Source organism: Amblyomma americanum, chromosome 1, assembly GCF_052857255.1.
Source record: "Amblyomma americanum isolate KBUSLIRL-KWMA chromosome 1, ASM5285725v1, whole genome shotgun sequence".
In the NCBI taxonomy this organism is placed as follows: Eukaryota; Metazoa; Arthropoda; class Arachnida; order Ixodida; family Ixodidae; genus Amblyomma; species Amblyomma americanum.
In genome coordinates this window covers 233,074,793-233,091,371 of record NC_135497.1, presented here as the reverse complement: position 1 = coordinate 233,091,371, position 16,579 = coordinate 233,074,793, and the positions used below count along the sequence as shown (strand labels likewise).

Here is a 16,579-nt window from a genome sequence, read left to right as displayed (position 1 = left end):
CCTGTCAAATATAGGGGCAGCACCTTCGTCAAGCTGCTAATCAGCAGCTTTTTGTCGCTTGCCCTCGCATTTTTGTACGCTTGTAAAAAATGCGAAATAAATTGATTGAATTGAGTGGCCAGAGCGACTGGCCTCTTCGGCAACCTAGATGGGCCACAAGGGTCACCTGACCTTGTGCTGTCATCACCAACCCGCCCACCAAATTGAGAGCAAATTGACCACTGTGGCAGGTGGCAGTTAAATGAATCTCTGGTGGCGAGGCGTTGCTCGGGAAGCACCCTGGAACCACTCGGGAAGTACCTGGGTCGCACAATCAAGCCCCACGGTGGCCGCACCTGCCATCACAGGGCAGTGGCGCATCGCTTAGCCGCTGCATCACTGCACCAGGAGTGGTATGAGAAGTTCCAGCGATCAATTAATGTCAAGCCAAGAGTTACCAGTTTCGCATATATGGGCATTAACTAATTAACTCTATCGTGTCATACCCTTGAGGCGGAGCTCTAGTGTCTCCGGTTTTTTTTTTACGTTTAAAGATTTTATTTTAAAATCTGTGAGAGAGATGTCGGTGCGGTCTGTACAAGTGTTCTGCACTGCAACGTGCACATTATGCACAAGATAGAGTTCAGTAGTTACACGATAATTAACTAAAGTTAACTAATTGCCTGTTTGTTTGTGGTTCAAAGGAGAAAAATTATAATGCAAAATTGAAGGCCCTCAACATGAAAGGCGAGTCCAGTCTAATCTGTTTAAGTTGGCGATGTGGTTCGTAATATCGAAAGCCAAAAATACGCATTTGCAAGATCGTTGCGTCTTTCCGCATTGCATGTATATAAAATGGCGTCGTTAGCACTTCTTATGCGTCAAATACAGAAGCTGCTTTTCTATCTGATGGTGTAGAAAAAGTGAACTTGATTTCGAAGACGCGCAGCGATGGCACTTGATTAACATGTGATGCAAAAAAGGCATCTCAACGATCGAGCTTCTAAATGCATATTTTTGGCGTTCGATATTTCGAACCACGTTGCCAATTAATAAAATTTAAAAGCAGGGCGAACAACTGATATTGACAACCTTCAATTTCGTAATGTACAATGCTGCTCCATAAAATAACAACTAAAATGTCGATTAATTAATTTCGTTAATTACTTATCTAATTATTGAGCTCTATGACATAAAACATGTCCCCCTTGCTGCACAATGACCGTGCACAGAGCGAACCAACGTATCTCCTGCAGACTTTAAAACAAAAATCTGTGAGCTTTCTAAAAGTCCCAGTTGTTATTAGAACAACGCATGTAAGAAGTGGAGATCACGTGGAAGCAATTACTTTTATTTCAGTATGTCAGAAAGCGGACCTCTGTTACAAACTGAAGCGTGTCTAAGCACCATAATCATTGCCCTAAATTATGTACGATAACATCGTTTTTATCTGTGGGACAAACGCTTAATTTTTTGAAAAGTTATACTTTGTGCACAGGGCAAAGGCTGTCTTTTTTTTTTTGTCTTCGTGTTTTTACTTCGAGAAAAGCGAGTGCGCTGTTGTATGTTGTTCTCCCGTATACGTCTATTATTTGCTCTTGCTATAGGAAGACAGAGAAGTGAACGGCGGACTTTATAGTGGGCTTATTCTTAATTTCACAACGAAAAAAAAACTGCAGCCGTTGCTCAGATGTTCTTAAGGTTACACCACAACGGCTTGACGGTCTAATGGTCAAATCCTGCGTTTTGGCACCCGAAAAAAAATTTAAAGAAAATGTCCCAGCGTACGACACAAAGCTTGACGAGCTCAAATACATTTGCAAGGAGTGGGGCTTGAACTCACGCCCTCTTACGAGGACCAGAGCTTAAACCTAGCGCCTTAGACCACTCGGCCATCCTTACACGTTTCGGTTCCATCTAACTCCCATCTAACAGGGATTAACTACGCACATTTATCTACAGGAACTAGCTATGTAGAGACATTATTTACAGAGCAGCCAACCAGTGGCTGGGCTGCAGCAACTTAACAGAAAACACAACCATACACGAACACTCAACTAGCGCAACTAAAGGTGTGGAAAGGAAACACAACAACAACGCAAAACTTTCCTGCGGAAAGTTACTTTCATGGTAAGTGCCCTTCAGATAGAACATCATCTCGCCAAAACGCTTTCTGAGGGAAACGACAGGCACAGCATTCTGGTCCAACATGCGCGTTTTACACAGGCTATTCAAGTCAAAGTATAAAAATAATTTCACATGTTTCGTGGTCACGTTGCGGGGTCAAACGGTATCCTAAGCTATAGGCTGTGGGAATTCAAAACAAATTCTGCCTTCACTGTAGTTTGTACGGTGTCCAAAAACAAAACTGCACATTTGCAGCCAATTAAGCAGTGTTCGTGGTCTACAATACATTCCACAGACGACAATTTACTGAAGAGACAAAAATACATTTTTATCTGTGGAGTCACGTTTCAACAGCTTGAGCTTCAGCGTGCACATTAAAAAAAATGTTTCAGTGCGAGGCGAAATCGGCAATTAACGCAGTCTCGTTAACACGTCATGCCCCTTAACGGACACTAAGGACAACGATATTCTTTTTTTTTGTAAAATTCGATAGTTTGGTATTTTGTGGCTCTGTTGCCGCTTGTACAGCAGCGAAAGGTGCAGTTATTGCTGAGAGATTTGGATTTGAAGTCGAAAACCTTTTCCGCGCCGCTACAATTCATACTCGGGACTCTTTGATGAAGAAATAGGAAAAGAGTGACGTAAAGCGGCGGAAACGGAAACGAGGACTCCGTAACTGCTGGCGGCGAGCGCTGCGCTCCTGCGTAGCAGCAGCCGAAGTGAATACTACTGTCAGTCGGATGTTGAAGGCCTCTATCAGCCGTCGTCCCTTCGTTATAAGTTTTCACCAACATTACGACGGATCCGTTCCTGATTCTGACGACAAATTTCTCGCAAATAAATGCGGTCTGCATTCAGCGTCCTCAACCACACACAGCGCGTGCGATGCTTTTGAAGGCTGAAGCGGCGGGTCTGCCAAGAAAGCCCTAGCTCCGAGGAGTCGGCAGCGTCGCTGTCACCGCCGAGCCACCGTTACGACTGATGTGTAGCGACTGGAACGTGTGGGCAAATTTAAATTCGGTAATATAGTCCTCGAAGGGCTGGTTATGCAGCCCAACGTGTTGGTGCGTTGACGAAGCGAACACGCCGAGGGGTGCGTTTGCTAACGTGGAGGCGCGTTGAACATTGGCTATATTTCATTTCATGGGGGTTTAACGTCCCAATGCGACTCAGGCTATGAGAGACGCCGTAGTGAAGGGCCCCGGAGATTTCGACTACCTGGGGTTCTTTAACGTGCACTGACATCGCACAGCACACGGGCCTCTAGAATTTCGCCTCCATCGAAATTCAACCGCCGCAGCCGGGATCGAACCCGCGTCTTTCGGGCCAGCAGCCGAGCGCCATAACCACTCAGCCACCACGGTGGCTTAGAGATTACTTCGCACACACTGATCACTAGGTTACCGTTGGACATCATCTACGGTATCAGCTTAGCAGTCAGGCGACGACGATGTTAATCAGCAGAGCTTGTCGCATCAGACACTCCCGGTGTAAAGGGCGCTTTGTACGTGATCGAATTTGGGCGCCTCTGTATCTTTCTGGATCACGCTTTTGTAGTTCACATTTCAGAGCAGCAATTTCGTCCGAATAATATTTAGGTGCTTCATATTCTCAATCATTTAGGTTGTACAATCTCTTCTTTAGTGTCTTCCCCTGGTATTTGCAGTGAAATGACCTCACAGCTCCATTATCAACAAATATATCGCTCCCGCCTCCTGCTTGAACATCTCCCAAGAAGCAAACAATGGCGTGGCAGCAGTATAACAGGATTGCAGTTGTGACCGCATACAAAGGAAACGTTCATGGTAATTTACAAGAGATGAATTCAACTTCAAAGCTCCCGCTGCAGATTAAATTTGGAACGATGACTTCCCCTGAGCCGAAGAACCACCATACAATAATGACAAAACGAAACTGGTAGAGTTTCAGCTAACAGTTGTCGGTAAAAGAGTGCACCAGATGAACAAATCTTATCTAGGAATGCGTGAGAACACCCCTGATGTGTAGGAACGGGCGAGAAGCGTGCTGTGAAGCTCCTGGATCGATGAGTCCTGCATAATCTGTGACATTCAACAAAACTTCTCCACTCCTCTTTTTGTGAGCATTAATGGTAGCTCGATCATTCAAGTGGCATACACAAAGTCTCCCACTAGGAGAACATGTCGGTCGCAGTCCAGTAAGCTAGCCATGCTTTGAAATAGACCGACGTGCTCTGCTAGATTATTAAACAGATTAACAGTGATCAGCCGCCATGGTTTCCTGTAGAGCAGAAAATAGCAGCTTATTAACAACACTTCGGTTTCGACATTGTAAGACAAGGCAGAATAAATAGCGGCCTTTCACAGAAACAAAAAAACGCCCAAAAGCTCACAGCATGTGTCACGAGGACATTATAACCGGACAAAATGAACCCTCGTGCCCCCTCGGTATCCTCTTCGTAGTCGGTATTCGTCTCTTGGACGGCCACGAAGTCAGGACGCCTGCTGTGAAAAAGTCGACGGAGTTGCCTCTGCTTCTGGCGAGACCTAAGAACCCGCATATTGAGCGTTCAAAATGTCAACTCTGCGGAGGTCGCCATGATGACCACAGCTTTTACTTGTCTGCATCTGTCTGTACAAGAGATGGCAAAGCCGCCTCAAGACCACCGCCAGGACTCCGGGAACGCGATCGTCGGCATTTCCCCGTGTGTTTCTACGCTCGTCGGCGATGGCGAGGCATCATTTGCTTTTGCCTTCGCTCCGGTTTCTGTCAATCATAATGAAACAAATAAAGTGAAATGCGATGCTTCCTGAATTATCTCCACCACTTGAGTCAGAAGCGCAGGACGCGTGCTTGTGAAGAGGCTCAACAGAAGCGAATGTCTCATTTACAGGAACAGGTAACCGGCCTGAGAGCTGCTTTTCATCACTGACCGCAAGAATCGGAGTGTTCGCAATGCCACACGCTGAGTCATTAAGGTGGGGAGCAGGTTGTTCGTCGGTCGCCTGATTCGGCGTCTCAATCTGAGGCCGCGTCGCAATGTCTTCAACTGTTTCTTCACATTCAGTGGCAGCACTTAGTTTTACGATAACAACCGGGTCACTGAAGCTGGAACACTCGGCCAAAGTGGTGTACATTACGTGCTTCTGTAAATTTCCTCATGAGGCCGCATGCGATGTCGTAGCTTGTGAGCATATGTCACGACGCACTCCTCAGCAGTGTGACCTGACCGCCGGCAATCCTCACAATGCGGCGTACGGCAGTGCCAGCGAATGTGCCCAACGCGGTTGCATCGAGGACACAGGGCTGGTCTGCCAGAGAGAAGAACAATGATGTACGCCATATACGGTGGACTCATGCGGAGCGTAGCTAACCCCGACTCCTTTACGAAGATGCAGAAGAACATCTCGGCTTAGCGTTCTGATTTGCTCCCTGTCCAACACCTTCCAGTCTTCCGCTGAGATTGACATCACTTTCCCGTACGCCTGGAGTTGCTCTCGTATTTGCTACACATGAATAAGCCTATATGGGAGTAAAAAAGAGTTATTTGTCCTCTAGCGTACACAGTTTTAAAGAACGGTGTACGATAGAGGACAGCTATGTTCATTTTCACTTCTTTGTGTTTAGAGCGTATGATGGCGTGTTTCCAGCGCTCAGGAAGCCACAGAAGCTTCAGTTTCAACTCTTTTCATTCAGGGTCCACAACACAATAGCGACGGATCTTAACCAATAGTTCTCCCCATTAAAGAAGGTTCTCTTTCGATTGTGGCGATTTTCACGTGACCGTCTAGACGTGCGACATTTAGAATTGTCTGATTAGACTTCTTCACTTTAGGTCCGAAACACTTAGCAGAGATTCTCTGAAGTCTTGGGCCGGGTACAGTTGCCCGGCAATGTCCGCATGTGAAAAAAAAATGGAGCCAGTAACCGACTTATTGGATGAGACACGAGGTAGGAGGATACGATGTTCATTAGTGCTGGCGGCAGCCTGAGCAGTACGTCGTCCAGGAATCGATTAAACCTTGAAGCGGAGAGCATCGAGGAACGCAACCGATTGGAATAAGAACGGCGTCTTCGTCTTCCTGACAGCAACCGTCCAATAGCCCCTACAACCACACGTCATATCGTCTAAAGAGCTTTGAAGGTCAAGAGTCTGCAGCGATGAAGACGAAGACCGAACGCTAAATCCTTAATGGACCAAATAAAGTTTTTTTTCCCTCTCTCTCTCCATTCGCACCAAAGCATCGCAAAAAAAAGAAGAAAACTCTCCGCCGCTTTCTTTTTCCATTGAGTGCCACCCGATGAACAGCAACTTACACAGCTCTTGCACCCCGCACTTTCTTTTTTTCGTTTATATTCAATGACTGTATTCTCAGATGAAAGTTGAAAACTGTACTGCTGCATCTACGAGACATGTGGGCGCATATGCTAGACCCATTTGCATTTATTCATTGCTTTTCGTTCTTTATTTCTGCTCTACGTTGTCTTATTACACCTCTGCTCATTTTCTTCCGCCTTTCACTGTTTCAATAAAGCTGAAAAGCCTGTTGTTCAACCTCCGAGTTGAAGTTCTTCCCGAAACTCCGCCACTAAGGACTTTGGCCACTGATAACCTAGAAAAGAAGCTAGAAGAAAAAAAGGTCGCTCGCGAAAGCGCTCGTGCAGCGCGCTGCATTCCGAACGTGGCGCGTGGCGCATCGGCACCAGCAGCGGCGACGGCACCGAAGGCGAACCGACCGAGCGAAAGCAGGGGCGGCTGAGACTTCCGAGGCACTTCTTCCGGACTCACACCAAGGCGCGTGCAGGGAACGCAGGACCATGCTGAAGCGCACAGGCGACACGGTACAGTTCAGGAACGTGGCCATGGCTGACGACGAAGGGAGCACGTCGTACAGCAGCAGCACAAGCTCTTCGGACTCGGAGCCGGGAGCAGCCGCAGGCGCAACACGTTTTATGCGCCCGCCGAAGCGTCCTGGCCTGCAACGACTGAGCCTGCGCGAAATGGCTCAACTTGGGGAGATGCGACGGGATGCACAGAATGCAGGCCATCACGGAGATGCCCAAGCAGTAGCGAGGGCCCCGTCCAGGCGCCAGGAGCCGCCACAACCGGCTCAAGCCGCACAGGTACGGATCAATTCACTCCGATCTTGGATAGGATGCTTGCGTTGCCTACGCTGTACGTGTATTCATGGAGGAGGGACCGTTAATGAGGCGTTAGGAATGCGCTGGGCACTCAGGCCCCTACGCTAGGCAATTATAAGCTGGAAGAAGCAAAGCGCTCGTGACGTTCCGCAAGTACTTTGCTCTAGCGATGCACAGAAGTCTTATTGCGCAACTACTACGAACTGCAGGTCGCATCATCCGCTCTGATATGCATTCTGCGGGGGTTGCCGACAAATTTTAGATTTGTTTTCTTTGCGTCATACATGACGGGCCAGAGTGTCGCATCCAGGGTCTATATTTTGTGAGGATTTGTTTCCAGATTAATCCTTCTGCTCCCCTATCATTGGCAGCGGCCGGCTATGAAGTCAGAGCAGATAAGCTGCAAGCAATGCGTTCGCTGTATTTCAAAGACGGGGCTGATAAAATAGAGGGCTGACGGAGGCAAAAAAACGAAACAGCAAGAAGTTTAGTTTATGGGGGTTTAACGTCCCAAAGCGACTAAGGCTATGAGAGACGCCGTAGTGAAGGGCTCCGGGAATTTCAACCACCTGGAGTTATTTAACGTGCACTGACATCGCACAGTACACGGGCCTCTAGAATTTCGCCTCCATCGAAATTCGACCGCCGCGGGCGGGATCGAACCCGCGTCGTTCGGGTTGCAGTCGAGCGCCATAACCACTCAGCTACCGCGGCGGCTAACAGCAAAAAGTCTTTTGGAATACTGCCCCAGAATGGCGCACTGGAAGGTGAGCGGCAATTCGAAATCTAGTTACAAGGAAACCCCTGCTTCTCACTATCACAAAACATTAACACAAAAAAGCTGAGTACTGGCTTGCTGGTAATGTGGGCATCGCTACCAGTTGAGAAAGCGTACGCAGTAGCCTCTCCACCCCCCCTCCCCCAAGCAAGGCTGTTTCAAATCCGTTTTTCAGAAACAGTTACCGTCAACCGAACTTACCCCTTCGCAGTCTTCGCACGTAACCCTGTCTTCTCACGATGCCTTTTACGCTCTGAGTAATACGCAGGGGTTAGAAGTTTTTGTTTAAACTGAAAACCATCGACGAATGTACACCGAATTCATTTTTTTAGTTCGGTTTCAACCGAAAGAGGTCAGTATTTCCAGCATGGTGTCATGCATAGGTGGCTATTTCGTAACAGTTGCAGTAGTTCGAAGAAAAAAATCAGCAAAATATTGGAACCCGAAACGCGGCAAAGAAACGCTATCTTTCAAATTTAGTACTGAGGTTGTGAGTTTTGGGGCGTGATCCACGAAATCAGAGACGCAATTGCACGTCGGGAGATTCTAACTCCTAGCTAAGCTCTGTCGGCTATCGTGTAGCGCCGACTGCTCGAACTTATCTCTGCCTTAGGGTTGTCGCTTGCTTAAATACGTAGGCTTTCCCGGTGCATGTAAAGACGCAGACAACGTACGGAACCGTAACAGGCACCCGTAAAAACGAAACCATGCCGAACCGACATGGCATACTCATGTTATGGGTTCCGCGACGGTTAAACAGCAGTTCTATCGCTGCCCGCAGCATGCTGACCACGTGATGCGCAGGCCTTTTGCTCAGCGCGGAGTGCAACCAGGATGGGGCAACCAAGTTTTCAGACTAAACTTCCTCTCACGATCTTTTCTCACGACCCTAGCATTTAAATTCAGCATTCTTACCTTTTGTTAGGAGTGTACGACTTCCTTCAGCTAGGATAGCTCTTAATACATTCATTTGTGTGTTAACTACTGCTGCATGAGGTGCATGGCATAGAAATACGACCAGGGTAGACATTAGAGCACGCACGAACGTAAACAGTTCGCGAAAAAAACGAATAATCGTATGATAGACCATAATAATTGCTGAAAAAAAAACGAAAGTTGCGTTATAGAATAAACACCGAGAAAAAAGAAAAGTCCGCCGAATTCTTGAAAAATAAAAACCGAAAAAGTTGAATCCTCAGTCACGCGATTCCTCGCTGGCCCCACCCAGTGAAAAGTCATTGTGAAGTAATTATACTGACCTGTTTTTCACTTTCGTTTACATATCTAGCGCGCAAGCTATACTCCAAATCATTACGCCCGTGACTGGCCGAGCTGCCGACACTGCGCCGCAGGCTTCTTCCGCTCGTTATTTTTTAATCTGTTTTGCCCTAGATGCTGCGTGACGTTCGTGTGACGCCGGAAGGCATCTTACGAAGAGCCGTTTCAAAACTTGTGAACGTAGAAGTGTTAGACGAAAAGGGCCTGTGTTTTATCAGGCGAGGGAGACAGCAAGCCAACTTTCCAGCGTGACTGTGAATATTCTGCTGTGTTTGAAGGTCTGCTTTTTAGATGTATACTTAGATCATTGCGTATTAGTGCGCCTGCCAGCCAGCCATGCTACACATGCCACACAACAGACAAGCAGATAGCGCCTTCTCCTCGCCCTTATCTTGCCCTAAAAGGTTTGCGCTGTAGCCACAGTGTGGCATCAGTTTCACGGAAATGGCAAATTAAATCGTATGGCTAATGCCTAGCGAGTGGGTTCTGTTCTTGGTAATGCCGGCCGCGTTTCTAAGCATGCATAATACAACCGCTCCTTTCCCCCGTTTAGACTGATATTAAATCACGTTAAAAAATTCAGATGGTCAAAACTGCTCACGAGACTGACTAGATCGTGCCTCATAGCAAATGTGCAGCTTTTTTTTCCCTGAAACATGCATTAAAATAAATTCTGCAGTTTCGAAGCTTCACTGATAACTAGAAGTAAACACCATTACCTTCACTTTTTTTTTGCCTGCGCAGGTACGCGGCTTTTTCAATGTAGCTTTTCGCCAGGCCGGCTGCCAGCAGCCGGGTCCATGGACAAAGGCTTTCTTTATCATGCTGGCCATCCTTTGTGCCACGGCCGCCTTTCTGGGCGTGGTGCACTGGATTCAAGTGCAGCGCCAGGACTTTCACCACGCCATCCCACGACAGTCTCATGAGGACCACGCCACGCTGCCTTTTTTCTCCGGCTGTGACAAAAGTACATGCCAGAAGTACAAGGCAGCGATTGAATCGTCTATAAACCGATCCCAAGACCCATGTACTGATTTTTACCAATTTGTATGTGATGGCTGGAAGCAAAAGCACCGTTTACTTTCTGTTATCAACATTGCCGAAAACGCAATGTACGACCGTGCTTTGAGTGCCGTCGAGACTGTGGCCTGGAAGCTCAGTAACCATGATACCACTGCGTCGTCAACAGTGAGCGTGCAAAAAAGGGTGGCCACCTTGGTTATGTCATGCATAAAACTTGCAGAAAGCAGCCTTGCCAGCTTGAAGTGGTTTATGGCTCAACACTATCTGCCATGGCCGGAGACTTCCCGCAAGGACTTACTGGACATTTTCCTTGACCTTTCTGGAAACTACAACTTCCATCTGTGGTTCCAGATCAGCTTAGATCTGTCGCGCTACCGCAGCAGGACGGGGGAACCCCTACTAAAGATCGGGCCGAGCCCCAGTTTCCGAGTTTGGATTGCTTTGATGCGCACGTTCGGCAGCCAGCCAAGGGGAACGGCACCGTCGCTCCAGTATCAAAAGTTCGTCCGGAATATGCTGCGCCTTTTTGACGCCCCAGAATTGCGAACTGACGAGCTACTGGCTACCATTGAGGCGATGAATAGGCTTACGCTCGCAGTGCTGGGTCCCGCACTGGCAAATCCCGAAGAAAAGACTTTGCGGATGTCTGTCCGCAACTTCACTGAGACTGTTACTCCCAGCATCTCTTCTGGCCGCTGGGTGCTACTGCTCAACCAGTACTTCATCTGGGCCGGGAGATTGTCCGCCGATACTATGGTACAAGTCGAGAACCCCGACTTCTTCCGAGCTCTTGTCTACCTCTTGGGGCTGAATACGGAGATGCGGGAGGCTATGACACTTAGCTTGGGGCTTCGCGTCGTAACAGAGCTAGGATGGATGGCTGACCGAGAAGTCGCCAATGGCACACTTGAGCTGATGGGGCTCCCTTTGTCGGCGCACACTCGCCGCTGCCTAGTGCAAGTGGAGAGCAGTGTAGGTGTTGCTTGGCTAAGCCTATTTTCTCGAAATTCTAGAGCCGAAGCCCTCGTTAAAGATGTTCGAGACGCCATCATCGATGTCGTGATGCGCCACACCAGAACCTCATTCGATCTGAGGGCAAGGGGTGACGCTGCCCAGCTGGACGACGAAAGCTTTTTTGCCAACACACTCCCAGACACAACTTTCGGACCCAGCTTCTTCGGCAGCTGGATGGACTTGACGAACTCGCGCTGGAAGCTCCACGAGCCTAGCCTGACCAACGTCCTGAAGCCGGGTTCCGCCATCAATCAGCGATGGAGCCTTCACAGTGCACTGACGGCATCTGACGAGTATTTCCTGTTCCCAGTGTTTCACGCAGACCTGCCTCTTGCGGCCAACTACGGTGGCGCCGCAAGGCTCATAGCAGATGAAATCCTCAGAGGTCTCTTCTATGAGCTTCTTGCGAGTGACAAGCAGCCATTGAGCCGGTATTACTACATCTCTCACCCAAACGAAAGTGCCGGTGCCCAGCCCCAACAGGAGTGGTCCCCCCATATCGTTGACACTAAAGCTCTTTTGGCAGCACTGAAGGCTTACAGGCTCGGCTTCCTGCGACACTCTAACATCACTTATGCCGAAAAGCCAACCCTCGAGGAAGACCGGCTTTTTTTCTTTGCCTCCTGCTACGCGCTTTGTTCGAGCGACGACTATGTGGGCGAGCTTTACGGGGACGCTAGCCGCCGCTGCAACATGCCTGTCACGGTGCTGCCTGAGTTCAGGGCGGCCTTCCAGTGTGAAAACCAAAAATGACAACTAGCTTCAGCAGAAAGCTCTTTTTTTTCAGCGATCAACTTCAGCGACGTTTTGTTGTGAGGCATCAGACGTGCAAGTGTTAGGGAAATACCTTTTTTGTGATGTTTGTACTGTGTGTGTTTACGATTTGTGTACTGTGTGAAGTCTCTACTCTTCGATGTCTTTGTGTATTGTGTGACAGTACTGTTTTTGTGCGTGACAAATGAAGACTTCGTGTGTAATTATCGAGGACATCCCAGAGTATTTTTACTTTACATATTTCATCCCCGACGGAAGTGCAGCGCAGTGTCACGAGAGAAAATTATACCCGCTGAAGAATTCCTCTGGATCCATGTGTGTGTTTTCAATTTTTTTTTTCAGTTTTCTCTCCGTGAAGTCACTGTGACGGTTACGGCTCTTCGTTTCACTCTCGTTCTGCACCGAATGCGGAACAAGCCGTAATTGAGAAATGTGTGCTGTGAGTAAAATTAGCTATACCTTCATTTGAGTGCCGGTTAAAAACTTGTTCCTGTCAGGCTCGAGACCTTTCCCATCATCGGTGAATAGAGATGATCCTTGTTTCTCTTGCTGTTGTTGGCCTGCCGTTGATGTGGCCTGAAATAGATTTTGTGATGACTCCGTGATGAGGACGTTGCTTGAAGAGAAATGCCAGACGCAAGCACTGTGGAGTGGTCGACAAAGGTGTGACGCCAGCAGCGTCAGAGATCCGAACCAGCGTCTGCTGAGTGAAGAGTAGTGAAATGTGTTTCGAGTGCACTAGACTTTTTCAGTGTCCCCAGCGGATCTACTACAGCAAGCGCATGTGTTCTTCAGAAACTGCTAAAAAACCAGACGCCTGCAGTCTGTTGGCGGCTGACACTGACTGTCGAGACATGCATGAATTAACTCAAAATAAAGTGAAAGGCGGCGAATTCGAGCCGCACCTTGCTGGTACTCGGCACAGAGCTGCAGTTGAGGCCGAGGCAATAACTGCTGTCGAAAGTCAGTTCATTAAACGCGATCCAGCGCCTGTCAAACGGAATAAGCGGTAAGCGGTAGGTGTCAACCCTATAAGCGGAAGATATATTTGCAGACCTTGTAGTAGCGCTGCGTTTTCACTCAGAAAATTTATGAATAAAAGGCCTCCCGTAATGTGTTAATTTTTTTCCTGCGAGGGATGTGCGCATTGTCATTACTGCTGCTCTTAATCGCGCGCCGTAACACCAACAATGTCTGTAGTGATCTTTGAGGTTTTTAAGTTCGTGTATTTACATTTGTAGGAGTACTCGCTTTCCCAAGGCCGAAACTGCTTGAAAAAGATGCCCCCTGCCTCTGATCAACCTTGTGAGTCGACAGGTTAATGCTGATCCATACTGCCGTCGTCAAACGCAAAAACACCTTGCATATGAGCAATACGTTTAATGAGCGTGTGATATGTTTGTTTGAGGAGATGAGCTTATTGCCAACAACTCATTGCGTTCCATCAGCGCTCATTGCGAACTAGCCAGGCAACCAAGGACACAAAAAGTTATCCACGGTAGCTGGACGCGCACTTCGTTTAACTCTTTCTTTACCTCGCCTATTCAAACCTTTTAACGCCGCCGCGGTGGCTGAGTGGTTATGGCGCTCGGCTGCTGGCCCAAAAGACGCGGGTTCGATCCCGGCCGCGGCGGTCGAATTTCGATGAAGGCGAAATTCTAGAGGCCCGTGTGCTGTACGATGTCAGTGCACGTTAAAGAACCCCAGGTGGTCGAAATTTCCGGAGCCCTTCACTACAGTGTTCCTCGTAGCCAGAGTCGCTTTGGGACGTCAAAACCTCTATGAACCAAAGCAAGCCGTTTAATTTGAATGATGGCACGAAATTCCACATTCTGATCAATCCGGAACACTTCTAGACAAATAACACGACTCAGTATGTTGCAGAAAGACTGCACTTCAGTTTCGGAATCGTTTTTTTTTTCGTCAGCCACATGACGAAGTATTCCTTTGCACCTTCTTGCACTACTTCCTTACACCTCTGAAGCAAGATTGGGAGCTTCGGTCTCATGCATCTGAATATTTTTAGACTACGTGAAGAGAAATCTTGTTACTGAAGAGTGATTACAGGTTGACTAGAAACCATTTTGAAATGTGAGGTTACCGGCAGCTATAACGGAGGGCTAGCTCACTTCTGAATATTTTTAATACATTTTAGCTGTAACGCTGAGCTACGTTTCAATATTGCGCAAAACAGCCACATGCAGAACGACAGGATATACGAGCAATTCATCTAAAGTCAAATCATCTCAAACTCGGGGCCTAGCTGTTTTCCAAATGCGTATACCCTCATGCGGCCTTTTCTTGGGCACCAATTTTATTTCAAAAAAATAAACCGCGCCTGAGCAGACACCTTATTCCCGAAATAAAGGACTTTCAAAGCAAAGCTAGTAAAGCTGCCCTAAATAAACAATGTTTACGCCTATAGTCGGTTTCAGAGTTAAAATATTTTTCTGGTTAAAGATAAACTACCAGAAACATTTATGGGCGGAGAATAGCGTACGTTTTTCAATTTCTACATCTTTAATTTTTATGATAAATGGTGTTTTGATTCCGTGTCTATGCCCCTCTCAATGATTTTAGCAAGTGAATGTACGTGGTTCCTCCTCTTGCAGTGCTGGCAGACACACGCATTCCTGACGTTCGAAATACAACGCAGGTCATCGCTGAATGATTTTAGCATCATTGCCGAAAATATAACGTGTCGTCTGTCGTTGGTTTTAACGCGACAGCGTTAGAGCGGAAGTTCGTAGGAAAAGCCTAGCGCGTTGTCACACTAAGTCAAGATTCGTCGAGAAGTTTGGTACGTCCCAATTTCGGCTGTGAAATGAAATTGATCAAAATTCAAGTTAAATTGTAAATGAGGTCGCAACATGACTGAAATGTTATTATGACATACAAGGATGTATGGGAATTAAATATTCTGAAATGAAATTGGGGTAATTAGTTGGAAATCAAACCCAGGACTCTTGTGTTGCCAGGCAGACACGCCACTCCTATGCCATTGGTGGTGGTAAAACTTTATCGTCATAAAGGCAAAAGAATGAGGGGTTAGATGCCATTGAGACAGGTTCGTTCGAATTGGTTAATGGTACCTTGGGTATCTTGTGGCGTATAGTATGCCTACTGATGTATGTAATGAGTGTGTGTAATCAGAGGTACTAGTTATGAAATTGTGAAATAACCATTAATGCGGTCGCGTCTTAACCTTAAGGTGGAGCTTAAGTGTCCCCTGTCTTATCTCGGACTGCGATTGCATTAAAGCACTACAATCTACACTGTAACCCCGTAACACATAGCAAAAAGCTGCCGGCACGTAACTGCAGCTGCTTGCAAGGCGTTAGCGAATGACGATGATGACAAAACGATACTATGGAGCATGGGCCATTCTCCAACAGCATCGTATAACAGAGTTAAGCAAGTTGGCATGGTCATGCTGCCATCAAAAAAAGCAAAAGGTTTGGCGAAATAATGAGTCGCTTGTGCACTGTTTGTTTTCCACCGAGGATAGACAGACAATGCCTGAAAAGGAGACGCGCCTTTGACACACCCTAAAAAAGGCGTGGCTGACTGCTTCCGGCGAGCGTGTAGATAGCGGATAAGTCACGATATTACGATTTGCTGTATTGCGTTGATGACATTAAGCGGCACTGGCGTTTTGCATTGCGTAGCCTGGTTTGTTTGAAACGTGAACGCGGTGCGCGTATGGTGCGCTTGCGTTGCCAAACGTGGCTTTAACTCGACATTTTATTGTCTGCTGCTTTTGCATGCTCCGCGCTGTCTCCGTTCATTGACTGCCGTTGCGCGAACATGGGGAAAACTCGGGAGAACGCCAAACTCGAGGCATCCTGCATAGCAGCAGATGGGCGGAGTTTTGTGACCTTTTATTGCTTGGTTCGTTTCTTCACCCTTGTGTCGTTGGTAGTTGGAAACTGTGACGTCATGAGTGAAAGCTAAACAAGCAGTGTCGTTTGCCGCTTCCGCTATCGAAGGCCGGGCTGACCAGCGGTAAATTATCAGAGGAAAGAAGCTCGAAAAAAGAATAATCCAATAAGGGCACAGAGCCCATAGATAAGCGAGGAAATTTCGTAAAAGTAAAGCACTTACGGCCACTCCACGCTACTTTCGTGAAGTGCGCCGGGTAATTTGCATTGCAAAGTGCTTACATGACGCGAATGGTTCATTGCTTTGTCATGCACTGGTGTATCGGCGGGCAAGTGCCGCCCAAACAGGCCGAAAACCGCACGGCGAATGCTGTCGTCGTGCAATAATACGAAGCGTTGCTTCCTTATGAATATGTTTTTCGCTCGTTCTGCGAAAAAAAAAACATTAGAAGCGTGAACCAAGCACCAGCTCTCAGGGCTATTCTCGCTCTCGCCAGTCGGGGAGGCCGACCTGTCCAGAAAACGGCACGCAGAATGGAGGGTAATGCACGTTAACGTGGTGCTAACTATTGATAGCTATTGTAACAATGGGCCAATCTGATCG

General features: G+C 47.5%; 1 non-coding gene and 1 pseudogene across 1 annotated transcript; one reads left to right on the top strand and one right to left on the bottom strand.

Annotated features, from left to right (window-relative positions):
- Positions 1-1,797: 1,797 nt before the first annotated feature.
- TRNAL-UAA (transfer RNA leucine (anticodon UAA)) lies at positions 1,798-1,881 on the bottom strand. Its single transcript has one exon. It is a non-coding gene; the product is annotated as a tRNA-Leu (tRNA).
- A 6,098-nt stretch (positions 1,882-7,979) lies between these two features.
- Positions 7,980-16,579, top strand: part of LOC144116105 (uncharacterized) — a 39,292-nt pseudogene continuing 30,692 nt past the window's right edge.